We start from the raw sequence: 15,272 nt of genomic DNA on the forward strand, positions 1-15,272 counted from the left end.
ATTATCTCAGGGAAAATTGAGTAAATAAGGTGTTTGGAGCATGTCGACTTAAGGCTTCAATACATACCCAAAGAAATAGAATTTGAGTCCTGAGCAGACTTTGGCTGGCTCACAAAAATCTGCACACACACCTCGTTCCATCAGGACATAACACACAGCGAGTGCGGACCAGCAGGCTGTCACTTCCACTAAAGCACTTGGTTTGTTTCACTGACGCCCCATGCTTGCAAAATAAATTGATTCTCAAAATAAAATCACAGTGATGCTCGCTCTTGTTACCTCCAGTGAGGCTTGTGTCGCACTGATTACCGCTGTTTGTGTCTGCAGTATTGACCCGCAAACACCAACAACAGCCGGGGCAGCTCTAATCTCCTCTTTGCACTTTAAAAATTAAACACACATAGCGATGATTTATATTTCATATTCCTGAGCCGGATTCATAATGCATTGTGTTGCGCTCTGTGTACAAAATCAAAGGTCGTATATTGTAGCGTGTAAAACAACGTGTAATGGCTTTGTGGTTGGAGGGGGTAGTGAAGGCAATGCTGCGTGTGAAACAAAAGGTAAGAGACAAAGATGAATAGGTGTAAGCTTATTATTTACATTGATGTAATTATGCCTGGTGTTCTCCAGTGCCTCTTTGGAATAAAATGAGCTTCTATTATCTGTGGATTGTATGAAAATTCACGGCTGACGCCAGAGGTGCTCAGCGTGTGTGGACACAGTCGGGAGAGAGTGGCACACTGCATTAGCATAACATCAATGTCAAGCTTACATCCCTGAATCCAGCTAATCAGTATTCCCGCTGTCATATTAGTGTGGCACTCAGAATCTAAAACACACAGGTATCTGGTAATATCAGCAATCAGCCATGTCTATATATGCTGCAGTTACACTCCAGTGGAATTCATAAAAAATGTGAGAATGAAACTGTGCTGCCCACAGGTTTAAATTATAGACGAGGAGAGGCTGGAGAAGGTGATGTACTGTAATGAGAGCACATTATCTCTTATTTTAGACACCAGGACAATGGTTATGCATCTTTCAGAGCGGGAGATGTCAAACTTTTCCAATAACTTTCCCCCTTTGAGTGACTTTTTTAGCCAAGTACCTCCTGACCTACGCAAGATATTTTTGGGAGAGACTGTAAGGAGAGCTTTGATGAAGGGCTACGCTGCTGCAGCATCACTTTTAGGCTGCAGGTTCATCTAACGGACAGATCAGGAGCTGCACAAGTTCATGCTATAGTTTACAGCTTATTTTCAGGGTTCCTACAGATCCTTGAAAAGTCTTAAATAGTCTTAATTGCAAATGTGAAATCCAATTCCTTAACCCTTAAGAGATCCTAAGGACATTTTGTGCCATTTGATAATTTTTTTTCAAGCCATTCTGGCTGTGTTTGGCAAATTTGCAATTTCATTTTTAAGTTTCTTTTTTTGAATTGTCATCTCAGTTCCTTAAATTAGCCTAAAACAGCTTAGCTACACGTCCCTAACGACAAAAAATGTCCCATTGAAAACCATTGAAAGGGCAAATTTTTGTTCCACATTTGTCATAACATAAACTAATGTATGTTAAGATCTTATTTCGGACTACTAGCTTTAATTTTTCATTTTTATCTTTGTCCACCAGATGGCGCTACTTTTTCCATTAATAGCATGATGCAAAACTTCCCACTTTTTACTGTTTTCTGCAAGGGTGGCTTGCTACTAAAATAAGCGCGTGTTGCTATTGATGTTGGATAATGGTGCGTGTGTGTGTAAAAACAGTGTGTTTATGCATTTGTGTATTTTATTTGGGTTTTCGTGATTGTGTTCTATTGAAAATGATTGAGTCGGGTAAATATACTGACGTTCAAAGGGTTGAATCCCAAAAAATAAAATTAATATTTGATATTAATATTTTAGGAAGTTTTAGAAGTTGTTGCAAAAAACATCAATATCTAATACTTTTACGGCTGATTTTAGGAGGTTGGCAATTTTTGTCCTAAGTACCATGAAGGGGAGTTTTTTTAACCTGACACTGCAAAAAATCAAAAAACAAAACAAAACAAAACAAAACAAAACAAAAAAAAAACAAAAAAACAAAAAAACAGTGCATCAAAACCATTTTGCTGCCAATCACTGAACCATCTCAGGGCAAAGTAATAATGATAAAAATAATACAAAATAATAATTAATTGTTGTTATTATCTTATAATTATTACTTTTATCATTATTGTTGTTGTTATTATTGAATACTCATTGAAATGTATTTTATACATATTTTTAAATAAGAAAAACAATAGCATTGTGTTAACACACTAAACCTTTAAAGGGTTAAAATCCCCTAAATTGAATTAATATTTGAAATGTATTGGTCAGACTGAAGTAGTTTTAAAAGATTGGTAAAATATCAATATATAATATTTTTACAGTTGATTCTTGTAGGCTGACAATTTTGTCTTTAGGACCACACGTGAGAATTTTTTTTATTATTCTAACATTGAAAAAAAGAAAAAAATAATAAAAAATTAAATTAAATTAAAAAATGCAACAAAATCAATGTTGCTGTAAATCATTGACCCATCTTAGGCCCTGATATTATAATAACAATTAAATTCTCCTTGAAATGTATTTTACTGAAATTATTATCCTTTATTATCATTATTATTTATTTCTTTTTCTTTTTCTTTTTTATTTCATTTTTATTATTATTTTTATTATTATTTTGATTAAAAAATAATTGAGTTGTTTAAACATACTGGCCTTTAAATGGTTCAAACCCAAAATATAAATAATATTTGATCTGTATATTTCAGGCTGAAGCGGTTTTAAAAGACTAACTTGTTTTAAGTGTTAAATATATAAATATATATTATATTCAAAGCAATTTGGGGGATTTTTTTGTTTGTTTTTAGAGACAGATGCATAAGGATATTAAAGAAACTCTTAAGGGTTAAAAAGTCTTTAAAAGTCTGATGTTTACTCATGAGCAGTCTTAAATTTTGGAGGGCACTTTGACAAAGACATGTTTTCTATCTGATCCTTGTTTTATAGCCAACCTTGTATGATTTTTAAACATCTTCCTCTACAAATCGTTGCATAAATACTCTCCAGAGATCAGGGAGATCAGAGTTAAATGTTCTAAACTTCCTGGTGGAGGACCCCAGCTCCCGTTGTCACACTGTGATTAAATACACTGTTAGAAAAGACTAGTACACTTCTGTAATTTCTGGACAACCAGGTGACAAACATAAAAATCCATGCAGTCCAACACTATTTTTCCTGACAAAAAGTATGAATCTGCATTAAACAAACCAGAAATCATCAAGTTTGGACATTTATGACCTAAAATGTCTGGCGCTGTGTAAAATCTAGATAAAACAGAATGCAATTCTGTTCAATGTCAAATCTCAAAAAACCATATAGAACATAATCAACATATCAGATGTTGAAACTAAGACATTTTACTGTTTCATGAAAACTTTTAGCTCTTTTAGAATTTGATGTTGGCAGCATATTTCATATTTCAGGGGCGGGGCAACAAAAGGATGTACAGGTGACATTTTGCAGCTAATTAGGTTAACTGGCATCGGGTCAGTAACATGACTGTGCATAAAAGGAGCATTTCAGAGAGGCAGAGTCTCTCAGAAGTAAAGTAGGGCACCGATCTGCGACAAACTGCATCTGAAAAATGAAAAACAATTTCAGAAAAATCTTCCTAAAAAATAAACTGTGCTTTGCTATCTCACCATCTTCAGTGAAATGCTACATAGCAAAGTTTCAGGAGCAGGACCCCGTCAGCCACACCTCTTCTGGTGGTCACATGATTTGAAATCCAACCCTCTCCTTCCATTTTGTCATCACTCCTACATCTGATAAGAGTTGCAAGTCATTGCATTCTGTTTTTATTCATGCTATACACGGTGCCCCAACTTTTTTGGAACTGGGGTTGTAATTTTACCTGATGTTGCTGCTGCAGGAAGCAGCACATATGGCTAATAAAGAAAGACTTCAGATAATTTCTAGTCGCTTCCAGAAAGAAGAGCTGATGTGCTTTTAAACTCCCACTGCACTGCACGTTTGACTTTAGCCCACTGTTTTGAAGGACTGTAACAAAAAGTGTAAGAAATAAAGAAAAAGGAAGAAAAGAAAGCCTTCCAGCTGATTTAGTATGCAGAAACATGCATGCTGAGCTCACATCAGCGCATATGTAGAACAGAAATATCTCTCTGAGCTTAATGTATGGACTAATAAACCCGGCCGAGCTCTGTCTGCAGTGCATGCTCTCTATAGAGAAGGATTATAGACATCTTTCCCTTGAAGCTGCTTCCTGCTGTGTTTAACACTTTCTCCACTCTCCATAATGAAGCTCAAAATGGACCAACAATGATTTTTTATGCATGTAAAATCTTAAAAAAGCACATTCACACATTGCTTTCTGCTTGTCAGACGTCATTTGTTTCACTTAAAGGCAAATGCAATGAGCTCTTAGATGTGTACACAGTGACAGGAAGAATCGGAGGGTTTATGATGCTGTTGAATCAATTTCCATGTATAACAGCACCACCCGGAAGCATTTTACTATATGTAGAAAAGCAAAAGACCATCTAATTCACAGCATCTTCCCCAAGGCTGCACATTATTCATGTAATACACAGACAATTATTTGCAATTCATTTCTATGCAGAGAGCAGTGTGATCAGAAAACAGGCCGAGACAGGCGTATCAGTAAAGAGCATGTTCAGTATGGGAGAGTCATATGGGAGGTGATTAATTATAGTTCATACAGCCTATTAAACATGCTGCTTCGCCTTAACAGAAACATGTTGAAATTCAAAGCAGCTTACACTCAAGAGAGAGGTCGACTCCTTAATCATCACTGCAGGCTTTTTTAAAGGGAGCGTGCTCCGTTAATATGACGTGTCAATATCAGTCAATCACTGATGAGAAAACAGGAAGATCCAGTGTGAGCCAACCGCTCTGGCATTGTCTTAAGGGTTTCCTTGTGTTTTTAGACTTTTCTCAAACAAGCTAGAAAAAATAAAAAGACTGCGGGGCAATCTTTTCTATGTTGAACAGAGGAAAGTCTTTTAGGCCTTTATGAGGATTAAAGTCAGACATGAAAATAAAAGCCTTATACTTATTTAACAAGGGTACTAAAGACTACTCTCTGATTTTTGTGTCAGCATGTATCAAGGACTCCATATTTTTACTCATTTGGGGCTTGAGAAATGCTTTCTATCCAACTGAAATGCTGATTGGATAAAAGGCATTTCATGAATACCTTTCCATGTAGCCCCGCCCCTGCCTGGATGGCAGGAAGGAGATTTTACCTGCTAAATAACAATGAGACCAAGTCCTGGATGTTGCTGTAGACCAGGGCTGTCAAACTCAACCCCAGCGGGGGCCAGTGCCTGGATTTAGGTCTAACCTGAGGGCTGAACAGGGTCAACTTTCAACCTAAAACTATCAACCTCATTTCACCAAGATGAATTATGGAAAGTAAAAAAAAAAAAAACTAAGTTTAGATGATAAAGGATTTTCAGACTTAAAAAAACATCAAAATGATAAGTTTAAAGGCTCAGAAGGAGGTAAAAAGGCAAACTTATTAGTTCAAAAGGTCAAAATACAAAATTAAAAGAAAAACAGAACAGAAAAAAAATATGTAAGGCAGGATTATGAGACTGAAAGTCAAAATCATGAATGTAAAAAATCAAAATATGAAGCAAAATTCACAGCTGTGAATTTAAAAGTTAAAATATGAGAATATGAATTATAAAAAATTGAGTTTAAAAGGCCAAAATATGAGATACAATTCAAAAGCACGAGTTTTAAAGCTGAAAATATGAGGTAAAATTCAAAATCATGAGTTTTAAAGCTGAGAATATGAGGTAAAATTCAAAATCATGAGTTTTAAAGCTGAGAATATGAAAGAAAATTCAAAATCATGAGTTTTATAGTTTAAAATATGAAAGAAAATTCAAAATCATGAGTTTTAAAGTTTAAAATATGAGGTAAAATTGAAAATCATGAGTTTCAAAGCTGAGAATATGAAAGACAATTCAAAATCATGAGTTTCTAAGCTGAGAATATGAAAGAAAATTTAAAATCATGAGTTTTAAAGCTGAAAATATGAGATAAAATCAATATTTGTGAATATAAAATGTAAAATATGAGAGGAAATTAAAAATTGTGAGTTTAAAAGGCCAAAATATGAGGGGAAAAATCCAAATAATGACTTTAAAGGTCACATTATGAGATAAAAGGCCAAAATTATGCATTTAAAAGGTCAAAATATGAAATAAAAATTCTTAATCCTAAGTTTAAGTTATATTTGTAATATGCAAAATTGAAAATGATTGAAATGATAAAATATTTTCATCTAATTGTTTTTACTCTTGACTCTAAATTTGATGACTTAAGGATATTTTTAATCATGAAGGTTTAGTTACATTTTTATACTGGAGGAAATCTGCAGACCTCACACTGGTGGGCCAGTTATTGTTAAAATGTGATGTGCTCTTGTGGGCCGGGTATAATTGCAACACGGTCTGGATTTGGCCCCCGGGCCTTGAGTTTGATGCCCCTGCTGTAGACTGAAAACATTTGGGTTTGACTTTAAAAGATGAAAATGAGACAACAGATCAGTGCAGATGTATGATTACCTGCACAGACTGCATTTATAGTCAGAGGTGTGACCATCATGAAAACCAGAGAGCTGTCAGGGATCTTCAAGATGTTTTAATCAAATGTGAGATGAGCCTTCATATTCTTTTCAGCCAGCAGTGGTTTTGGCCTTAGAAATCTCCCATGGGTGCCATTGTTGCCCAGTCTCCTCTTATTGTTGAATCATGAACACTGACCTGAACTGAGTCAAGTGCAACCTGCAGGTCTTCAGATGTTGTTCGTGGTCCTTTTATGTCCTCCTGGATGAGCTGTCTATCCACCCTAGGGGCCATTTTGTCTTCTGGAAGGGTTTACCACTTTTCCAAGTTTTCCCCATTTGTGGATAATGGCTCTCACTGTGGTTCACTAGAGTCCCAAAGTTTTAGAAATGGCTTGGGAACCCTTTCCAGACTGATAGGTGTTAATGACTTTGTTTCTCATCTGTGTTGTTTTTAAAGATCTTTTAACCTGATTCACTTTGCCAGACAGGTTTCATTTAAGGGGCATCTTGATTCAACAGGTCCTGGAAGTACTGGAAAATCCCATTAATCAGAGCCTCCTGATTAGCTTTGGCGTCACCTTGGCCTACTGAAACAACACTACTTGAACCACCATCATGGATCACAACGCTACCGACACAAAAACCCTGCCCCCTGCCTGCAGATCCCGCATTTATTTACTGAAATGAGATTGCTGTCACTTAAAAAAGGATTACTGAACCTGCAGCTCCACCGTCGCTCAGAGCTTTATAATGACTATGATCTCATTGCTTAGCTACACACATTTATTCATTTATTTGATCCACTTCACCACTTCTCCTAGCAATGCTCTGGCCTCAGAAGGCAAGTTGTTCTCAGGGGAAAAAAACATTTAAAAAATCTAAAAAAAAAAAAAAAAAAAATCCTGTTTACTCCCCATTCAGCATCAAACAGCAGTTAAACAGCAGCTGGTGAACATGGAGCTGCATTTAGCCATAAAAGAGGGAGATATTTCCCTCAGGAGGAGGAAGTAAATATTGGAAATGCATTCTCCATATGGCTTACAGGTTTCTCAAATCCACTTAGAGAGGTGGTCATACTTGTTTTGTAAGCCAGTATGTCAATGGTGTGTTTGCACTCTGATCCTGCTGCCCCCAAGTGTCCACCTAAATCTTTAAGGGCATGTCTAAAAGTGACGTTTCCTTTCCGGTGACATACAAGATCACAGTTTGGCCCTACTGCAAACCTGCTGGAGCTTCTGGTGCTGATAGAGCTCAGACTAAATGTCTTATGGTTTTGAATGCTGTAGGGTGTCAAATCAATGCATCGAGGAATGCGTGCTATTGAATTGGACTGTTATTAAGAGCCTTGGGTTCATGTGGCTTTGCTTTATTGATTAAAAAACAACATGTAAGCATTTTCCTATGAACCATAAACTTTTTTCTTTCTTTTCTGACTTTCCCTGAATGTTTTCATGCAGTCAGGTCGCTGTTATAATCAACACACAGTCATCCAAGCGGTGGTTAGAAATCTTCAGCCCCACGTCGTCCATCTTGTTGGCGAGGGAGTGTGCACTGGTGAGAAAGATACTTGGTACAGCAGGTTTGTGAGGGGCCGCTCTCAGGTTGTTTTCACACCTGATAGTCCGGGGTCCGTTTCAGAACAGAAATTGCAACATTGTTGTACTTTCCTTTAGATTGGTTTGCATTCACATTGCTCTTGGTCAGACGGACTAAACTGTCTGTCTGCCCACTAGGGGCGCTATTGTCACAAACAAACAGCAACCAAGAAGAAAAAAAGACGTAGAACAAGACAAAACCGGAAACATTTAGTCTTTTTTTCCACATAAACAATGAAAAAATACTGAATTTACACTGTCTTGGGGTTTCTGCTTTTGCATTTGGGCATTATGAGCAGCCAGCGAGGTGGTGAGCTGTCCAGAATGTCGTTTTTTTTACATGAGACAAATGAATCAGCACCGACTACAGCGTGTTGCTATGGCTACACAGACGCCAAGCGAAGTACTGACATGTGTTTGAGTGTATTAAATCACATACAAATCCATATATCATCAAGTTTTATGCCACACCCTACCTTTGGTTCACAACTTGGTCCGTTCTGCTTTCACACCTCAAACGAACCGCACCAGGGTTCGTTTGGAAGCAGACCAAGACCCTCTGTTTTCAAGAGGACCAGAGTCCGCTTGTTGTGAGCTTTCACACCTCTCCAAACAAACCGGACTGTCAGGGAAAATGGACCAGAGTTCAATTAAGGCAGAGCAAACAGCTCTGGTGTGAATGCGCCCTTAGCCTAGCCTGCAGCCAGGCTCGTTTGGCCCGCTTTCGCCTTCTCACACAACACCGTATCGGCTTCCTCCCCACCCGGCTGTAGGTGTCACGCTGCCTCCGCATCCTCCTCCTTTCAGTTTCCGAGCGCCCCGTTCCCTGGATAATCTCTGTCGAGAAAGATGCAAACTCCGCAGGCACGCTTCCTTTGCAGTAAAGAAGCAGAATCTTATACACAGAATGTCACTTCTGGTGTGAGTGTAGGGCTTTGTTTTGCTGCCGGGCTGCTGCGTCATTGCGTGCCACCATGCTACCTCAATAGGTAGTATTCAGTAGTCTCCTGTTGATCAGGCAGTGTTCCATGGCTGTTACTGACAGCGGTTGTTAGCTTTTAAGCTAGCCAGGGGTTGTAGTTGAGTCTAATGTCTTCTTTTTCATCTTTTGTGTTTCTCTTGATGGAAATTTTCTCTCAAAGGTGTCCTGGACTATCCATCATCTTTGTTGTCATAAGTTTAAACATAAGTTGTCAACTTAATTATGGAATAACACTAGAATTCCAAGATATAACTCAAGAGTGCATCTGCTCTGGTTGCCCGGCAATAGTTTTACCATATCATACCTTATCTTATTGTATCCTAGTGCTTTGTATTGCATTTTGACATACGCTATATTGCCAGAAAGAATTCGCTCACCTGCCTTGACTCCCATATGAACTTAAGTGACATCCCATTCTTAATCCATAGGGTTTAATATGACATCAGTCCACCCTTTGCAGCTAGAACAGCTTCAACTCTTCTGGGAAGGCTTTCCACAAGGTTTAGGAGTGTGTTTAGGGGAATTTTTGACCATTCTTCCAGAAGCGCATTTGTGAGCTCACTCACTGATGTTGGACGAGAAGGCCTGGCTCTCAGTCTCTGCTCTAATTCATCCCAAAGGTGTTCTATCGGGTTGAGATCAGGACTCAGACTCTTTCTTTCACGTCTTTATGGACCTTGCTTGTTGGAACAGGAAGGGGCCATCCCCAAACTGTTCCCACAAAGTTGAGTGCATGGAATTGTCCAAAATCTCTAGGTATGCTGAAGCATTCAGAGTTCCTTTCGCTAGAACTAAGGGGCCAAGCCCAGCTCCTGAAAAACAAGCCCACACCATAATCCCCCCTCCACCAAACTTTACACTTGGCACAATGCAATCAGACAAGTACCGTTCTCCTGGCAACCGCCAAACTCAGACTTGTCGATTCGATTCGTCACTCCGGAGAATGTATCTCCACTGGTCTAGAGTCCAGTGGCGGCGTGCTTTACACCACTGCATCCGACACTTTGCACTGCACTTGGTGATGTATGGCTTGGATGCAGCTGCTCGGCCATGGAAACCCATTCCATGAAGCTCTTTACCACTGTTCTTGAGCTAATCTGAAGGCCACATGAAGTTTGGAGGTCTGTAGCGATTGACTCTGCAGAAAATTGGTGACCTCTGTGCACTATGTGCCTCAGCATCCGCTGACCCCGCTCCGTCATTTTACGTGGCCCCCCATTGTGGATGAGTTGCTGTTGTTCCCAATGGCTTCCACTTTGTTATAATACCACTGACAGTTGACTGTGGAATATTTAGGGGTGAGGAAATTTCACATCTGGACTTGTTGCACAGGTGGCATCCTATCACAGTACCACGCTGGAATTCTCTGAGCTCCTGAGAGCGACCCATTCTTTCACAAATGTTTGTAGAAACAGTCTGCATGCCAAGGAATTGATTTTATACACCTGTGGCCATGGAAGTGATTGGAACACCTTATTTCAATTATTTGGATGGGTGAGTGAATACTTTTGGCAATATAGTGTATCAAGTATTTCGTAATATTGTATTATAAAGTATTCTACCACATTGTTTAATACCATATAGTGTTTTTAAAATCATTTTTGTATCATATGGTATCATAAATCATAGATCCACATGGCACTGGGGAAAGTTGCATCAATACGTAGCTCTCTTGTACTTTCCATGTTTTCCATTGCGCTTTTGCACTAATTAATATAAACTATTTATATAACTCATGTAAACTTGCCTTATCATTGCATATTTCATACTTTTAATATGTTCATTCAGCATCCTTGCACCCTGTGCACTTCTAGTTAAAAAATTGTGGAAAGCAGGAAAATCCTCCTGTGGTCAATTAAAGCTCAATGTATCATACAGCATTATTACTTTTTTATTATTTCATATAGTACATGCAGCAGTAAGACCTAAGATTTAAAGCCATTTGTTACTAAATCACTTAAATATTGCAGTAGCATACCCACAACTATTTTAATGAGGATGTATGTACTTTTAAGGAACGAACAAATGAATTTTAATTCAAGGCCAGTACATGTGCTGAATATAGGCTGTATATAAGTTGAACTATTGTCATGTTTGGAGGCCACATGTTTTATTAATGTCAGGGAAATAGAACAAGAGTCATACATGGTTGTTTTGCATGAATACCCAACATTGCTTGATATATATAATCACTCAAAAATTACAGGGAACTTGATTGGAAACAATCTTTTTTGTGCAAGACTGTAAACAAGAAGAAAAACAAAAGTTGCTCCATGTTTTTCAGCAGTGAGTCGTGCAGTGGCATTGAAGGGATTTGTGAATGCATATACATCCATTCATGTCATTTTACTTGATAAAAGTGATATAAGCCCCCTATAATTAGGTAATTCATACTAACTGGATGACTAGAAGCATAATATATGAGTAAAATGGCCACACTTCCAGTCTCATTGTCTGCAGACATCCATGAAGCCCTGTAAGGCTGACATTCAGTCATATATCGGAGACGTGTTACAGCTGACAGCTCCAGCAGCAGCTTATACAGCACCAGATAATGGTCACGACATCTCCAGGCTGCAAAGCATGCTGGGGCAGTGCACCGGGCAGCCAAGAGTGACATGTCAAGCCACTTTACAGCCTAAAAGGATCAACTTCCACTTGTCTGACTGTCACTCATACAGCAGCATTACCTCGGAGCAGACGATGCTCATTGCTAAGCATTCTGTGAGCTGCAGGAACATCGCGGAGCGTGATGACGTCCAGCTGATTGTAAGGCTCAGTGTCATTGTAGCTGAATGTCGGCCATATTGTTCTGCTGCATGACAGGCATCTTATATTACATAGAGTATTTGCTTCAGTCTTCATGGAGGCTTTGTATTATTATTGTTTACTCTGTGGGAGATGTGATTTGGCTTTCTACAGGCTGCTGTCTCACAGCTTTATGCTTTTATAGTCTAAGGTTCTCTGAAGGTTGACCCAAGGATGGAAGGGAAAAAAAAATCTTCTCTTCTGGCCAAGAGCTGGATAAAGAAACTGAGTTGGTCTCAGAATTTTGAGAATAAATTGCATTTAATCCTATTTTCAATTACAGGTTTGATTACCAGTGCATTGATGAGTAAATCAAATAAAGTAAAATAGATGTATTTAATGATACTGACTGCGCTGCTACACCAGGCTTAGGCTCAGTCCTAAGCCTGGTACTCTGCTTTAGCCCTTACCACTTTGCCCAACCCTACTATGTTTAGGCATGCGCGTCTTAGGGAAGGAGTGTCCTGATGCTTGTTGGAATGGAGGGGTAGGGTGAAGAGCTAAGGCTACGTTGCCCCTCAGACAGAAAATTTACAGCTTTTTCAATGCATTATGGTCCTTTTTATTTCAAACGAGCATTTAAGCAATCACTTCATTGTAAAAATACAACACAAATAATAACTATGGAATAAAGTCCTATAAAAACAGATAATTGCACCAGACAAAAAGGGCATGTTATCAGGCCTACCCACAGACTTGGCTGGGCCTCTGAAAAACCCAGAGAATGGGCCCGCCTCAGTTGAGATTTACTTGTGATGTCCTGAGATGAGGAATTTTGGCGCTACCATACTGGCTAACAGTTATCTCACTTTAGAGCTGAACAGTGTGCAAAGCCATTTAAAGGTTCTGATGTTGAAATAAATTATACATGTTACTCTTTAACCTGTTTCATCACATGGCATCCCATTTTTGCCACTTCAGTTTGCCCCTTTAAACCTGTTTTTTTTTTTTTTTTGGAGCTTTTCGCCTAATTGTGCACACTTCTTTCTTTTTTTTTTTTTTGCCACATTTAACCCGTTTTTGCCATTTTTTGCCCAAATTTTGCCACTTTAATTAACCATTTTTGAGGTTTAATCCTTGCCATTTACGCAACTTTAAACCCATTTTATCCACTTTTTGCTCACTCCTGGTCAGTCTTTACTCATTATTGCCCTTCTTGGCCATTTTTTTCCCCTCATTTTTACCATTTGTGCCCATTTTTGCCTTTTTTTGGCCATTTTTCCTTTTCCTGCCAATTCCTTTTTCACTGCCTTGCCCAGTTCTTTTCACAATTTTTGCAACTTTTAACCCATTTTATACCATTTTTGCCACTTTTGCCACTTTTTGCCCATTTTTGCCATTCCTGGCCACTTTTACCCATTCCTGCCAATATTTTTTCCACATTTTGCACAGTTTTTCCCATTCTTTTCACCATTTCTGCACCTTTTAACCCATTTTATCTACGGCCCCTTCTTTATGCAATTATTGGACACTTTTTGCCCATTTCTGCCGACTTTTATTTATCTATTTTTTTTTTTTACCAATTTTTGCCCATTTTTGCCCCGTCTTTTCACCATTTTTGCAACTTTTAACCAATAATATCTACTTTGTGCCCATTTTTGCCAATATTTTTCCACTTTTTGCACATTTTTGCCCATTCTTTTCAACATTTCTGCAACTTTTAACCCATTTTATCCACTGCCCATTCTTTTTATGATTCTTGGACACTTTTGCCCATTTCTGCCAACTTGTTTTTTTTTTTAACCAATATTTGCCCATTTTTGCCCCATCTTTTCACCGTTTTTGCAACTTTTAACCAATTATATATACTTTTTGCCCCATTTTGCCCTTTCTTAACCAGTTTTGTCCATTTGCACACTCTTTTTTTTCACTTTAACCAATTTTTGCAACTTTTAATCTGGTTTTGGCACTTCTTGGCCATTTTTGTCATTCTCTCACAATTTTTTTTGCCACTTTTTGCCAATTCTTTTCCACTTTAACCACTTTTTTAAATTATTCAAACCATTTTCATTAAATTTGTCTCTGTTTCTTCTACTTTATTTTTTGGATCCTGACGTTCGTGCACATCCGGTCCTAGCTAGTGTGCCCATCCTCATTTTGAACATTACCAATAAAACAGTAATTTTACTCTATAGAAGGGGATTACATTTTTTAAAATGTTCTATTATACTAAATCAATCATCAGTGAAATTCATTTCTTACTGCTTTGATAAGAGTTACATATTATTATTTAAGTTAAAAAATAAAATGTTGTTTTCATGCTGATAACTCTATTTTTTTTTTTTTTTAACTGCAGAGCTCACGTGATTCTGATGACTTGACCTGATCCTCTACATTACCAAAAATCCTTACAATGTTCAAATGAAGACAAACAACATGCTGATTTTGTAGAAGAGGCAGAAATTAAGGTAAAGGTAAATGATGTTACTACTACTACTGTTAAACTACTTTCAGAAACTATTCTATTTAAACTGTGGTCCTATTTTGCCCATCACTCCTAAAGTAGGGGTAAGGTTAGTCCTCATGTGAGTTATATTCTTGTGGTTTATCTCGATTTCTCAAAAGCAGACCTAAGAAAGTATTTTCTTGTAAAATTATCATGTGATATCGTTGTACTATGCCGCGTCTGCACATTGAAGAAGCATGTTTCCCTCCAGAAATCCATTTTTAAAAAGTTTGATCATCATAATAAAAAAGTGATGTAAGTTGAAATATCCCTCCCCTACATAGAGCATTATTTTTTGATAGCTTCACATCCTGACATGGATAAAAATCTTATAACTCCTGCCTGCAGACAGCCCTTCCAACCCACCTCATACTTGTCCATTCAATATTTCAGTCTTATAGAAAATTCTTCCAAAACTTTATCATATGAAAAGTTTTTTTTAAACATAAATGAATGCATGATTCTCTGTGAACAGGAAGTTCAGCTGATGTAAACAACATTAGATCTGCTTTTTCTTAAAGCTGTCCTGTTAAACTTTGACAGTAAATCTTTGTGTCTGAGCTTCATGTGTCCTTTTAATGATCAAACACGGCCCGAACACGTCTCCCAACTGTCCAAAGTCGATCAGACATTTGATTGGTTCTAACCTGTGAAACCGACTGCAGCAGAAAGGCAGAACACGGGATAGGTGCTCGTCTGCAGAGAAGAGTCTGTGTGACAGGCAGAGTTTAATCTGTCTGTGTCAATCTGTCACTGTCAGCCGTCACTGTCACAGGATTACTCCTGGGGC

The sequence above is a fragment of the Cheilinus undulatus genome, linkage group 17 (assembly GCF_018320785.1).
Source record: "Cheilinus undulatus linkage group 17, ASM1832078v1, whole genome shotgun sequence".
Classification (NCBI taxonomy): Eukaryota; Metazoa; Chordata; class Actinopteri; order Labriformes; family Labridae; genus Cheilinus; species Cheilinus undulatus.